Here is a 12,330-nt window from a genome sequence, read left to right on the forward strand (position 1 = left end):
AAAAGAATGCACATTTAGTATGTGTGTTGTACAACTAGAAAATAAAACAGCAAATTAGCTTTAAGAGATTACTTCTGCAGAAATTTTGCTTCAACTGTGTTCACTTCTCAGCACATTAAAATAGGGAAAGAAAATATGTTATTGCAGGTATGCGACGTTATTAGAAAAAAAGTTAGGAGGAACAGTGAATCTGCATATGTGGAGAGTCTTGCTACTGCAGATGCACATATTGTTCTTCTCTTGACAAGGATCCCCAAACAAACTTCAATTTGAGAAACTCAGTGTTTCCCTCCCAGACACAGCTTACTTGGGTGGATTCTGGGTGTTGTTCTTGATGCAGTAAGTAGATCCTGGGAAGGAATGAAGCCCAAATTAGAAGCCTAGAAGAGTGAAGACAAAGGCAGCAGTCAGGAGGGAAAACCAGACAGAAACACAAGCAAGCGGTTGGATGAATAGTGGGGTTTTAGTGTGCTGGTGTGTCTGTTAACTCCTCTTATCTTGGCATAGGAAATATTTGAAAAATCAAATTGTATTTTATAAAATGTTTTTTTTGTATCGGATAGTAATACACCATTGAATTTTTGTGGGATTATTTTGTGTTCTACATTTTTAAACTCTGACGTTTTTTATTGTGAGCCAGTCACTGTTTGGCTGACCTTGTGTGTGACTAATCCAATGCCATCCATATGACTGTACTTTTTTAGATCTTGTGAACCCTTCCAAAGGTAGGTTATGGCAAAACAACAGCATTCAGATTTAGTGGCTGGGAATACAGAGATAACAAAAAGACCCAGATTTCCTATGTGCAGAGATGCTTTACTCTGGGTGGGAATGAGCAGAACAAAGGCAGTGTCACCCTACTGGTCATTCACAGTCACCTGCTGACAAATTTAGCTCTGTCTGACCTTAAAAAAAGAGAAAGGAAAAAAAATACATGAGAAGCCAAATTACTAGGTCCATTAAACAGGTCTGCTAACTCTTAAATAAATAAATAAAATAATGAATATACACACATATATATATATGTGTGTGTGTGTGTAATAAATAGTTTCATAAGTAATTTGCTGTAAACATTTTAGGTCATATCTGAGGAAATTAATAGGGCCAGAAAAAATAGTGCAAAATATCAAAACAGTCTCCCAGCACTTAGGTGAATTACCTTTAGTCAGGACTATTCCCATTGAAAGGGGAAAAGCCTATTCATGGACAGCTTTGCTTGAGGAGATTTTTCACTCTTCCCTTGCCTCATAAGGCAAGTGTGTCTGCTCAGTGAACTGCTGCTGTTTCATGTTTTTGTAGATCTCTGTCTTCCATTTGCATTTTGGTTCTCCTCGTGTAAATGAAGTCTTGCTCAGGACTGCTAATTGTAATTTCCTCAGGCAAGAAGATCTTTCTTTTGTGACAATGAAACTCATAGAAATGTCATTTATGTGATGGGTTTTTTACTGTTCCTACCCTTCTGGGATTAATTTATCTTGGCCACTCTGAGGAAAAAAAGGACTTTTATTGCAGTATTATTTCTGGAGTCCTTTTAGGAGACCCACAAAGCCAGTGCAGTGAGGATCCACAGGCACAGTGCTCCACTGCCTGATCAGAATACTTTGTGAAGCAGTATATCATCTGTCTTGCATGCCATGATGGCATTTGTCCTCTGTCACTGAGCTGTCAGGTCAAGATGCTGTTTTCAGCTAAGATTGCTATTTCTAAAAGGACCTCTGGGAAGAATTGACTGTCTGAAAGCAGATGCCTGTTGCCCTGTAATTGCTACTTCATTAAAATATTTCAGTTACAATTCTTGTATGCCCTTAAGTTCTCTAGATACCTGACATGGAAACTGTCAACTGTAAAGTAAATTTTTGTTCAATGTGAAATTTTGGAGCAAAATCCCAGTTGTGGGATTTGAGTTAAAGCTGTCAGGAAGACTGGCTTCCTCTAGAGACCCCAACCAACACATCTATATTCTCACTTGAGTTTCTGTACAGTTCTGTACTTCTATCTCAACAGAAATTTCATTCTGATTTCCAAGTAACCTGTCTAATTAGAAGTGAAAGGTATTTGCCACATAAGCCTTTCAGTAGAGCCTACTGGATGATCTGTGACTATAAACTGAATGGAGTTAAACAGTGCAGCCTACAAGCACTGAACACATCATCACCATCATCATTAAAGAGAGAAACAAAGTCCAGAAGGAAAAATTGATGTTATTTTTTGCACTTTTGGTAGTACATTTTTGCTGTTGGTTTTTTTTTTTTAGATTATGATCAAAACCAGGTACAGTAATTACTCTTTTGAATGCACTAGTGCTGAATTACCTTTGCCTCAGGCGACATTGTGCTGTTTGCTGCCTACTACATTATTAACATGAGACCCATAAGATTGTTCTAAACAAACCTTGCCTAGGTTGCCATTTGTTCTTACCTGCTGAGAGTGGATGAGTGTTGAAAAATGTGTATAAAAGCAATTACTGTGCAGAACACAATTCATCTCACAGATAAGGTAATGGCACACTCAGTGTGGCAATAGAACTTTTTTCCTCTTTTCTGATTCCGTGAATTTGAACCTTTGACGTCTCTGGCTTTCTGTATACATTATGTTGTATTTTAGATACCTGGCATTGTTAAAAAAATACAATAACTGGTGTGTTAGAGAAGTCTTGAAAGTGTACTTTTTTTGCCTTCCCAAATCCAGGAATAGCTGAATCATAGAAAGTTTCAGAAAGGGAGACCATTATATCCATTGACAGCAATAATTACTATTGGCATATGATTACAGGAAAGCATAAAGCTGTTTCATTAAATGAACAATTTTGTGGTAGCTGGCCTCAAGGCTAATAAAATGTATTTGTGTAATTATTGCATTTTAAAGGCTTATTTGAGAAGCAGGATGGTGCTGCACTAAGTGATGTAGAAATGTAAAGCAGAACAACTCTTGGTTCAAGAGATTACAGTTAGAAATTATTGAATACAGGAGATCAAGCAAAAAGAGAAAAATTAATTAAAGTGTGAAGAATAATTAGGTAAAATAAAATGGGATAAATAAGCTACAGTGCATTGATTTTATAAAGCAAAGTCAAGCTGCAGAACAACCAGATACCTATTCTTTGAACAAGTAAGTGATTTTGATAGAACAAGAAAAGGTTGAAGATTTCTTTTATGTGGAAAGTTAGTTCAGCTTTAGTTTGAGAATAGGTGGCACTGCTCAAGAACTATAAGATGAGTAAAGGTATAAGCAAAAATGTTGTTACAGAAGGTTGTGAGAAAAAGCTACTGGAAAGACTAATTAACTTCATTCCTTTCACTGTGGTCCTGTTCATACTTTCACCGAGTTTGATACTATCAGAAATCAGATCTTTCGTGTTTTAAATGATGTTAGAGCTCAAAGAGGGAAACTTCCAACATAATATGCAGCAGACTACCTGCATATTAAAGCTTTTCTTTTCAGCACTGTTCAGCACTTGGTTTTATTGTAAATGTATATATTGAATATATACATTGATATATTGAAGTAGTATTAACATGGGAAATCCCAGGGCCTTCTCATATACTAAGGTGTCTGTAATAAATCTTTATTTCAGCAGCGTATTCTGCTTCACTCCCAGTGAGGCCCTTTGTTCTGTACCTAGCTGAGAATTGTAGCCCCCTGGGTGTTACTGTTTGGTACATTAAATTCATTTCCACTAAGGAAATATATGCATCAATGGGTATAAAACAGATTGTGTAGTATGGTTATGATTAGATTAATTTTTCACTATGTGGTAACATTAATACACAACTGAAGAAATGTAATTATTCTTCCTTATTCTTTGTCACCATTTCTTTAATTAAGAAAGAATGCCTTCATTTTTCTTCACTTTGCTCTTGTGATTAGTGTTTGCCAAGTGCAGAGCTTAGTGCTGATGCTATTACTGCAGCCTTTTGAAGCATTTTTGAGTACTTGTCACTTGAGCACATGAATGCTGAGGTTGTGTTGAGAGTTGCTGCACATTAAGTTCAAAGCAGAGCCAGTCTGTCCCGTCATTCTTGCCAGAAGAGGTTCCTCCTAAGGAGAGGAAAATGACCTTGACAGTGCTTTCTTAATCGGAGTCTAAAAGGTAGCAAAAGACAATTTTAGCTTCTTAACACTTCAAAAGAATGATCTGGATTTCATTTTCATTCATTGCCCTGAAGAATAACCTGACTCTTCATCTCCCCCTTTTGGACATTTCCCCTTGTCCAATTTATTTCTGAGCTGTAGCACAGACCTCTACAGTGTACTTGTGGTGAGCACAAGGAGAACTGATCAACACCTGCTTTGTCTCCCTTTTCTTTTCTGGCTGTTTTCAAGTATTATCCACATATGAATCTTCTCATGAGAATCGTGGAAAGGTATTTAAAACTTTGCAGAGAAGAAACAAATGTGAAGAAATTAAATTACATCTCCAAGGTTACAAAGTCACAGAGCTGAGATTAATATTTAGATTTTCTATCTTGGCATTGAGCTCCCATGATGAATTCTGAAGGACAGAGAACATAAATTTAATGTAGTCAAGCTGTCCTTGCACATAGAATAATTGGTCTGAATTGGATAAGCTGCCAGGGATTTAAAAGTTGGCAGCTTAATTAGTTGCAACAAGGAAATGATAAACATGAAAGCGAACTTTACCTGGAGGTAACAAAGCAAGACTGGGTGTGGGAAGTATTTGCTCAAAGCAGTTAAACACAAAGACTGTTGTGAATCTATCCTGTATTAGGTGTTTCCAAAAAACAGTGAATAATTTCAGAGAGAAGGTAAAATATACTTTCAAAAGGGACTCTGAAAAATATCTAGCATAGACTCTTTCCAGATGTTTGTTGATTTTGTGTTGAAATTTTCATTCAACTTTATCTAAAATTTTGCTTTATATCTATTTTCTAGCAGCTTCACTGAATTTTAAATGCAAAGTATATGTAAATATTATACATAAGACAAGCAGTAAATGGTGGCATCATATGTGGTTAAGTCATACATAACTTTTAAAGAACACTGTAAGATGCTCTGTATAAATTTAGAACGGAATTTCCCTGTTGAATGGAAGTATGCAGAGTGTAATACACTCCAGGGATTATCAGACAAATCTGATGTGCAGCATATGGTTCAGAGATTAAAAGGTTGCTATTCTGCACTGTAGAGACGCTAGCTCTATTACATTAGCCTTTAGCTCTGTATTACATGAGTCTCTGCAGTGCTTTATGTAGCTGTAGCAGTTTTGATGCTGTGCTTGAGCTCTCCCTTTTGTACTGAAGAGCAGAGCAATGTGTTTGTCCCTCTCAACAGGTACTGCGTTCACAGCACATTGCTTTGCTGCCCTTGTGCAGGCTATGCTGAAACACATCTCACAGCCCTCTAGAAATGTATTGTAGCCCCCTGCTAGAGGTTTGTTTCATAGCTGCTTTAATAATTGTTCTTACCATTTATGAGCAGCCACTGGTGCAGACGTCACCAACTTTGCAGCACTGGCAAAGTGTTTTTTGCACTCACAGAACAAATAAGAAAGTGCCAGCTAAAAGCTAAATCCTTGGAGGAGTGAGTAAATTCAGTTTCCTCAGGTAAAATTGCTGAAAGAAGCTCAGCTTCTGCAAGTGGTTCTCTAGTGGTACTAAAAGCTTGTTCTGGGTCTTTACAGCTGATATATTTTTCTATTAAAGGTTTTGGACTGGGAATTATACTCCAGTTCTCACCTCTGCTGTAAGCAGAGCATCTCTACAAAGCATAGTCAGGGCACAGAGTGAAGCAGCTTGGGTAGGAAGAGGTCTAATGGAATTCTGAGGCTAGAGCATCAAAAATTGAGACTGGTGCTTTGTCTATTGGCAGAAAAGCAGAAATGCATAGTTGGGATGCTTGCAGATTCATTTTTAGTAAGTGAGAGGGAAAGAATGAGGGTATTCTGACAAGTTTTACTGTTGAAAATGGAGAGGAAATTTCACAAGCATCATCCAAATGCTGCGTTCGGGTAGATTAATCATTCAGACATCAGAAATTAGATCCTTTGGGGTTTTTGATTGTCATTTATATGCTATGTTAACATAAATCCTATGGTTTTACCCATCCTCAACGTGAAATGAAAAAAATCTCTCTACATTGGTGATTCCACCATAAGAAATTTTTTGGGTCTGCAGTGATTTTTTCCTTTCTCTCCTAGAACAGATGGGACAAAGGACAACAAAAAAAAAATTGTGTAATAGAAGCAGACACTGCTGAATTAATATTCTCGCTGTGCATGTTTAAGTTTGCTGTGCAATTATTTTTGTTTTCTAAGCAAGGAGAATATACAAGTCTGTTGAGAGCTGAACGATGTGCAGTGTATGTCTGAAACCTATCACAAGGGTAATATTTGATTATATGAATATTACAACCTGAGACTGGATTTAGAAATTTCAATTAAAGCACCACAAGTGAGTGGTGTGGATTTGAAAGACACTGAACACCTGCCATTTCTTAGAATTTGGGTCCAGAAAAATCTAAAAATATGAATTCTTGAATGCAGATTTAGAATGGTCAGTTGAGGTTGTCAAAATATTTTTTGCCAAAACCTGTGCTTCTGAAAAGGATCTCATCTGCCACCACAAATATGAGCTCAGATGGAGTCACTCCACAATTACTCTTTTGGGTTTGTTTTGTAAACAGTCCTGAAATGACTTTTGGTAATATGGCTACATCTGTGCATTTAAGTCCAGGGAAGATTTTGTGCCAGTTATTTCCCAGAAACTTTTTTTTTTTTTTTTACACAGGACATATGCTTAAAATTGTTACTAGTAAGGGCATTGTGCCCAGTAGTGACTGTAGCTGCAGTGTACTCATGTGCACATATGCATGCTGCTATTCCTCATTGCTCATCCTGGAGTTTTCCCTGAATGAACGTGGGATTGGTGCCAATAGGTTTTTAAGGGTTTTTTTGTGTGTGTGTGTGTTTCTGGTGCTGTAATGGGCTAATAAACAATGAAATGAAAGTGTATATTTAATGTAGCATTGTTAAAGAAGGCTTCCACCATTTATTTAGAGTATATATTAATTTAACATTGTTAAAAAAGGCTTCCACCCAATTCCAGCATGGGCTGTATGTGTTGGGGTCATCACAGGGCCTTTAGGGGCTCCTCCCTAGCAGTGCAGCAGTGCCAGAGGCTGCTGTGGCTGCCTTGCTCTGGTTGGGCACTTCCACCCTGCCCCACGTGCCAGGGCCGTTGCCAGCCTCACCTTGCAGAAGAGTTTTTTCTCACTGAGTCTTTCACTGTTGGCTTTCTCAACTCTCCTGCCCTTTGTCTGACCCTGTGTCCCTAGCAATAGGGTCTGAGATTGGTTAGATTTTTTTTCCATTTATTTTCTTTTCAGAAGGACAGTTTGTCATCTCCGTAGCTTTACTTGTAGTTAAATTACTTTTATCTATTTTGCATCCTCTTGCCCTTCCAGAAGTGCAGCCCGTTCTCTGGCCTGTTAAACTGTGCAAGAAAAGCATCTTTAATGCAATGTCTTCTAATTAAAATTGAAAAGCACAGCATCATCGAATGGTTAGGGTTGGAAGGGACCATAAAGACCATCCAGTTCCAACCTTCTGCCATGGGCAGTGACACCTGCCACTAGACCAGGCTGCTCAAAGCCCCACCCAACCTGGCCTTGAACACTTTCAGGGCTGGGGTGTCCACAGCTTCTCTGGGCAGCTGTTCCACTGCCACACCACCCTCACAGGAAGGAATTTGATCCTAATATCTAATCTAAACCTGCCTTTCAAGATCCCATTGCTCTAAGCATGCTGGCTCCTGGCTCTTTTGAGACTACTGTGTCTACAGTCCCATTGTTTGCTGCTGGCCTTGGCTTTAAATACAGGGACTAGCTTGATTTTTTTCTTTTTTTTTTTTTTTAGTGCTATGTACATTCTGCAGGTCTATTGATTTTAATGAGGACTGATTTCGTTTTTTGGGGTCCCAGAGAACTTACAGCAGGTATTAGAATACCCTGGAATATATTAAACCTAATTTAAATTTAACTGAAATTGTCAGAATAAATGAATAATTGAACAAGGTATGTTTTGTGAAACACCTGGGGGATTTTCTTTCCCTGCTTTTATACTCAGTAATTTGCAGACAGCCCTTATCTGCATTGAGGCTCTGGAGTGCCATTATTCTGCTGCAGGTAGTACTGGTGCATAGCTGTGAATTGTCATTCTTCTTCCTCCTCTCTCCCAAAGGCCCCAGTGGTCTCCATTTATAAAACAGGGGTGGCAGTGGTGATCTTCTTTCATAAAGGTTCTGATGAAGAGTTAGGCACTCATATACTGAGTAAAGGCACTAAAGACAAGGTGGAAAAGTTGATATTACTTTGCTTTTTGTTGCAGTGCAAAACACACAAGTGTTATGGAGACTCCAGCCTATTTTTTTCTGTGCTGGAAACTGATCTCTGTTTTAGGAAGAGAAGGAGGATGATAAAGACTTTGTTCCTTCTAGTGCTTTCATTTAATCTTCAGCTCTGCCTATTACTTTCTAGTTTACCTCTTCAGTAAGTTCAACCTATCTCTTCAATGGATTTTAACTTCAGGGTTCTCTCTGAAAAATTTACAGAATGCTATTTTGCAGACTGATATGTAGTTTGGTATTATTTTCTTACCTAATATTTTTTTCTTTTCATGAATAGATCCAGCTCTTTGTATTTTACTATTTTTCTGTTATGAAGAACAAACAATTTCTGTCCCCTAAAGTTTCAGGTGAGACCTGTGAAGGACTCACATGAGTAGGTGAAATAGGTGAGTGTGAAAAGCACACTCACTATTGGCAAAGAGGTCTCTGGTATAGAGCAAATAAGTTTAAGAAAAAAAGGATTTTTTTTTCAATCTCACAGCAGATACTGCCACAGTATTTTCACATGACCCACTAGGTGTGTGACAGTACTGTGGTAACTTAAGGAAGTGAATTTCTTTGTGTATCTTGGTGATCTTAATCCTCTAAATGTTTTTAATCCCTGTCAAGCGCTGGTACACTTATTTTGCTTAATAGCTATAGAGTTTAGTCGGTTTCTAAAAAGAAATCCTGTGTTTTCTTTATTACCATAATTACATGGTAATTTTAAAATCATTTTCACATACCTTGTACATGGAAAACACATGCTGAATCAGAGAACCTTTTGGATGTGTATAGTTATCTGTCAAGCAGTGCTAAATTCTGAGTGTTTGTATTACCATAACATACTGATTGTAATAAGTGGCATTCACTATGTCATTTCAGTCTGTGCTGAAAGCATTTATAATACAATACACTGTTACTGCCAAACAGGGAATTTGAAGGTTTAATTTAGTTTAAGTGTATAGTGGCAGCTCCCCAGGTTGCCTCCTAGGTACTGATTCTGAAAAATCCATTATATACTTAGAGATGATGTGGCAGCCTTTTCCTTGAAGAGCTCCTCAGGTTTCTGTAAAGAGATCCTTAGATTTATTCATTACTTTTACAAGAGTTATAAATTCTGTCCAAAAAGGCTGTAACCCTGAGGCAGAAACTTTGTTGGAGTGGACTTAGTATGACAGGTGGGCTGGGGCAGCATCCTGTGCAGGATGGGGACACTCAGAGCAGTGATGGCACCCTATGGACAAACACTGATTTTCCCTGGGAGCACAAAGCCTGGCATGGTGGGCAGCTTCTCTGCTACTGAAGATGCTAAGCTGGGAGCCCTGATGCATCCAAGGCTGTCTGTAAGATCTGCTTGAAGGGAGGAAATTATCCTTTTCTTTAAACATTCGACATTGCTGTTTTTAAAAAGCCTGATTCATTAAAAGAAAAAAGGGAGAGAAAGTGGTTTTGGGTGCTTCATTTCCTTCAAAACTGTGCATTTTCAGTATAGAGTCAAAGGATTAGTCTGAGGAGGCTTGAAGATGGAAGAGTTATTGGGTTTATTTTTCTTCAATGTACTGCAGATTTGATGGAACAGTTCATAATGTTGAATTTCTTGATAGTTTTGACAACCTCAGAAATCAACTACATTAAAATCTTTCTGAATATATGCAACTCAGTTATTTTGTGTGGCTTTGTATTTGCATGTATTTATTTGCTTTCTAAGAAATGGTATTTGCTTAGAAATTCCAAGGATTCACATATGTTTTAAATTTTCTTTACATTTTAGAAAATAAGCTAGGATTGCACAACTTTTTCACTGAAGCTCTATTCCCTGCAGGACTTGCAGTATTAGCTGTGTTTGTATAATATCACAATTTAACCTTTTCCTACCACATAGGTTTTTTCCCTTGTCAGGAAAAACTTAAAAAGACTGACATTTTGTTACATTAATATAAAGGCAGGGCTGCGCAGACTTGTATAAAAAATGAGCATACTAAAACAGGTGAACATATCAAATATATTTAGTAGTTGTTATAATTTGTGTAAGTTTCCTTTTAAATTTTGGAAATTATGTTGCTCTGCTGTAATAACTATGAACTGCTCAACACCTAGGCTTCGGAAGCTTGGCATTTGGATTTGCAGATTCTAAAGTTCCCTGGTTTGTTTCCCACAGATATTAAATATGCTGCTTATTTATGCAACATATAAACATTATAAACAGCAAGCTTCTATTTGAAAATATATAACCTGTGAGAGCAATAAGCAACCAGAAGGAATGATGGGGGCAAAAGGTGCATTTTTGTATGGATGAGGCAGTAGCCATCTACATGCTTTTATGTGATTCCTTATTCTTCACTTTTTTTGACTGTATAGACAGTACATTATACATTGCTGCTGACAACTGGCAATTTCTGACTTCCCAGGAGAATTGGATTTTAAGAAGATTTAGACATGTGGAGTTAAATTTGGCTTCCTGAAACCTTGTCTGGTGGAAGTAAATAGAAGTTTCATAGTAGGTGTCAGCAGGCCAACACTTGACATTTGCTATTTTCCTACCCTTATGCAGAAAAAGAAACCAGTATTGGGAAATCAGAGCCTGGGTCATTTTGGTGGCTGACACAGTGCAGTACTATGTAAGTTTGGACAGGCAGTTAGCAATTTAATTTACAGTGCCTTAGGACACGAGGACACGTTCCTGTTTTGATGTCTGTCCTTCATGAATCTTCCCTCCCTAAGAACCACAGCCTTGCTGGGATCTCAAGTGTGCAGCTCTTTGACAGGAGCTGAGGCTGGATGAGTCCCTGCAGTCTCTAAGGGGTGGGCAGAGACCGAGCCTGGCTCACAACCACAGTAGGCACTGGGTCCTCAGTGCCAGCAGGTTCTCTCTGGAGGCCCTGTTGTGCTGCACCACCAGCTGGCTGTGTAGGCATTGCCTCCGTGGCTGCACTGGAAGAGGAGCTGAGGAAGGAGGCTGGGAGAATCTCAGTGCCTTGTGGGTGGGGGGTAACATCCAGCATAGCCACAGTCAGTTATGGGTGGTAGTGTCTTAAAGGGCATCTCAGCATATTGCCCCATCACAGGCTGTTGACTCAAAGCAAAAAGCAGAATGTGCTTGGAATAGAGGAATGGGAACTGCTAGTGTTCCTGAGGCTAGCCCATCTGGGTGTTTAGACAACAAGGGGACATAAAGCAAGCTACATATTGCCCAGAGACAAAAAAAAAGCAGTTTTGACGTTCTTGATGGTTATTCCTGTGTGATAGCCTGTTGACTGCAAGGTGTTTGAGGGCTTGAGTATTCAGTATTTCAGTCAGCATAAATTAATAGAAAAGTGCTGAAAAGTGCTTCTACAGCATCAACAAAAGTATTCGTGTTTCCTCGGGCATTTATTTAGCTCTCCCTGAGAACATGGGCACAAAGTCTGTGTTCATTTGATTGCTGTGAAAAGTGGTAGAAGGCTTCCACTCTCCTCCCTTTTCATATTGCTCAGTTCAATTTTTTATGAGTTATTGTTTGTGTGGAACAGTTGATTCCATTTAGAAGGCAGTAGAACATTCTGTCAAATGCTCCTGTAGGGTGCAGATTCACATCCCTGCAGTGTGGTGCTAAGGCTTTTCAAAGCAATCATTTTTTGGTTAAGACAAAAGTAATGCCATGGAGAGGGTTTTGTGCCTCTCAGTGGCACTGAAATAAGGCTGCAAAACCTAAAACCAAGAGGATGCAAGTGTCACTTCCAACATGTTGGATGTCGTAGATTAGTTCTGTATGACCTTTAAGAGGACTGAAAATCTATTTGATTTTGAGCTGTCTTTCCCTAGACAATATACAGACAGCTAAAATCCCAAAAAGAGCATAAAGCAGTGGATGGATATGAAAGGCAGATTAATTTAAATTAAAAATGCAAACCCCTTTTCTAGCAGAATAAGATTGACCATTGAAAATATAGACAGCCAAGAGAATGGCAGTTCATCTCTTGATATCCTTCAATCAAAACTGTAGTCA

The 12,330-nt window shown here is 38.4% G+C and overlaps 1 protein-coding gene across 2 annotated transcripts in view; it reads left to right on the forward strand.

Moving 5' to 3' along the window:
• SLC2A13 (solute carrier family 2 member 13) overlaps window positions 1-12,330 on the forward strand; it is a 140,321-nt gene that overhangs the window by 82,839 nt on the left and 45,152 nt on the right. The window lies entirely within an intron of this gene.

This window comes from Motacilla alba, chromosome 1A (genome assembly GCF_015832195.1).
Source record: "Motacilla alba alba isolate MOTALB_02 chromosome 1A, Motacilla_alba_V1.0_pri, whole genome shotgun sequence".
Lineage (NCBI taxonomy): Eukaryota > Metazoa > Chordata > Aves > Passeriformes > Motacillidae > Motacilla > Motacilla alba.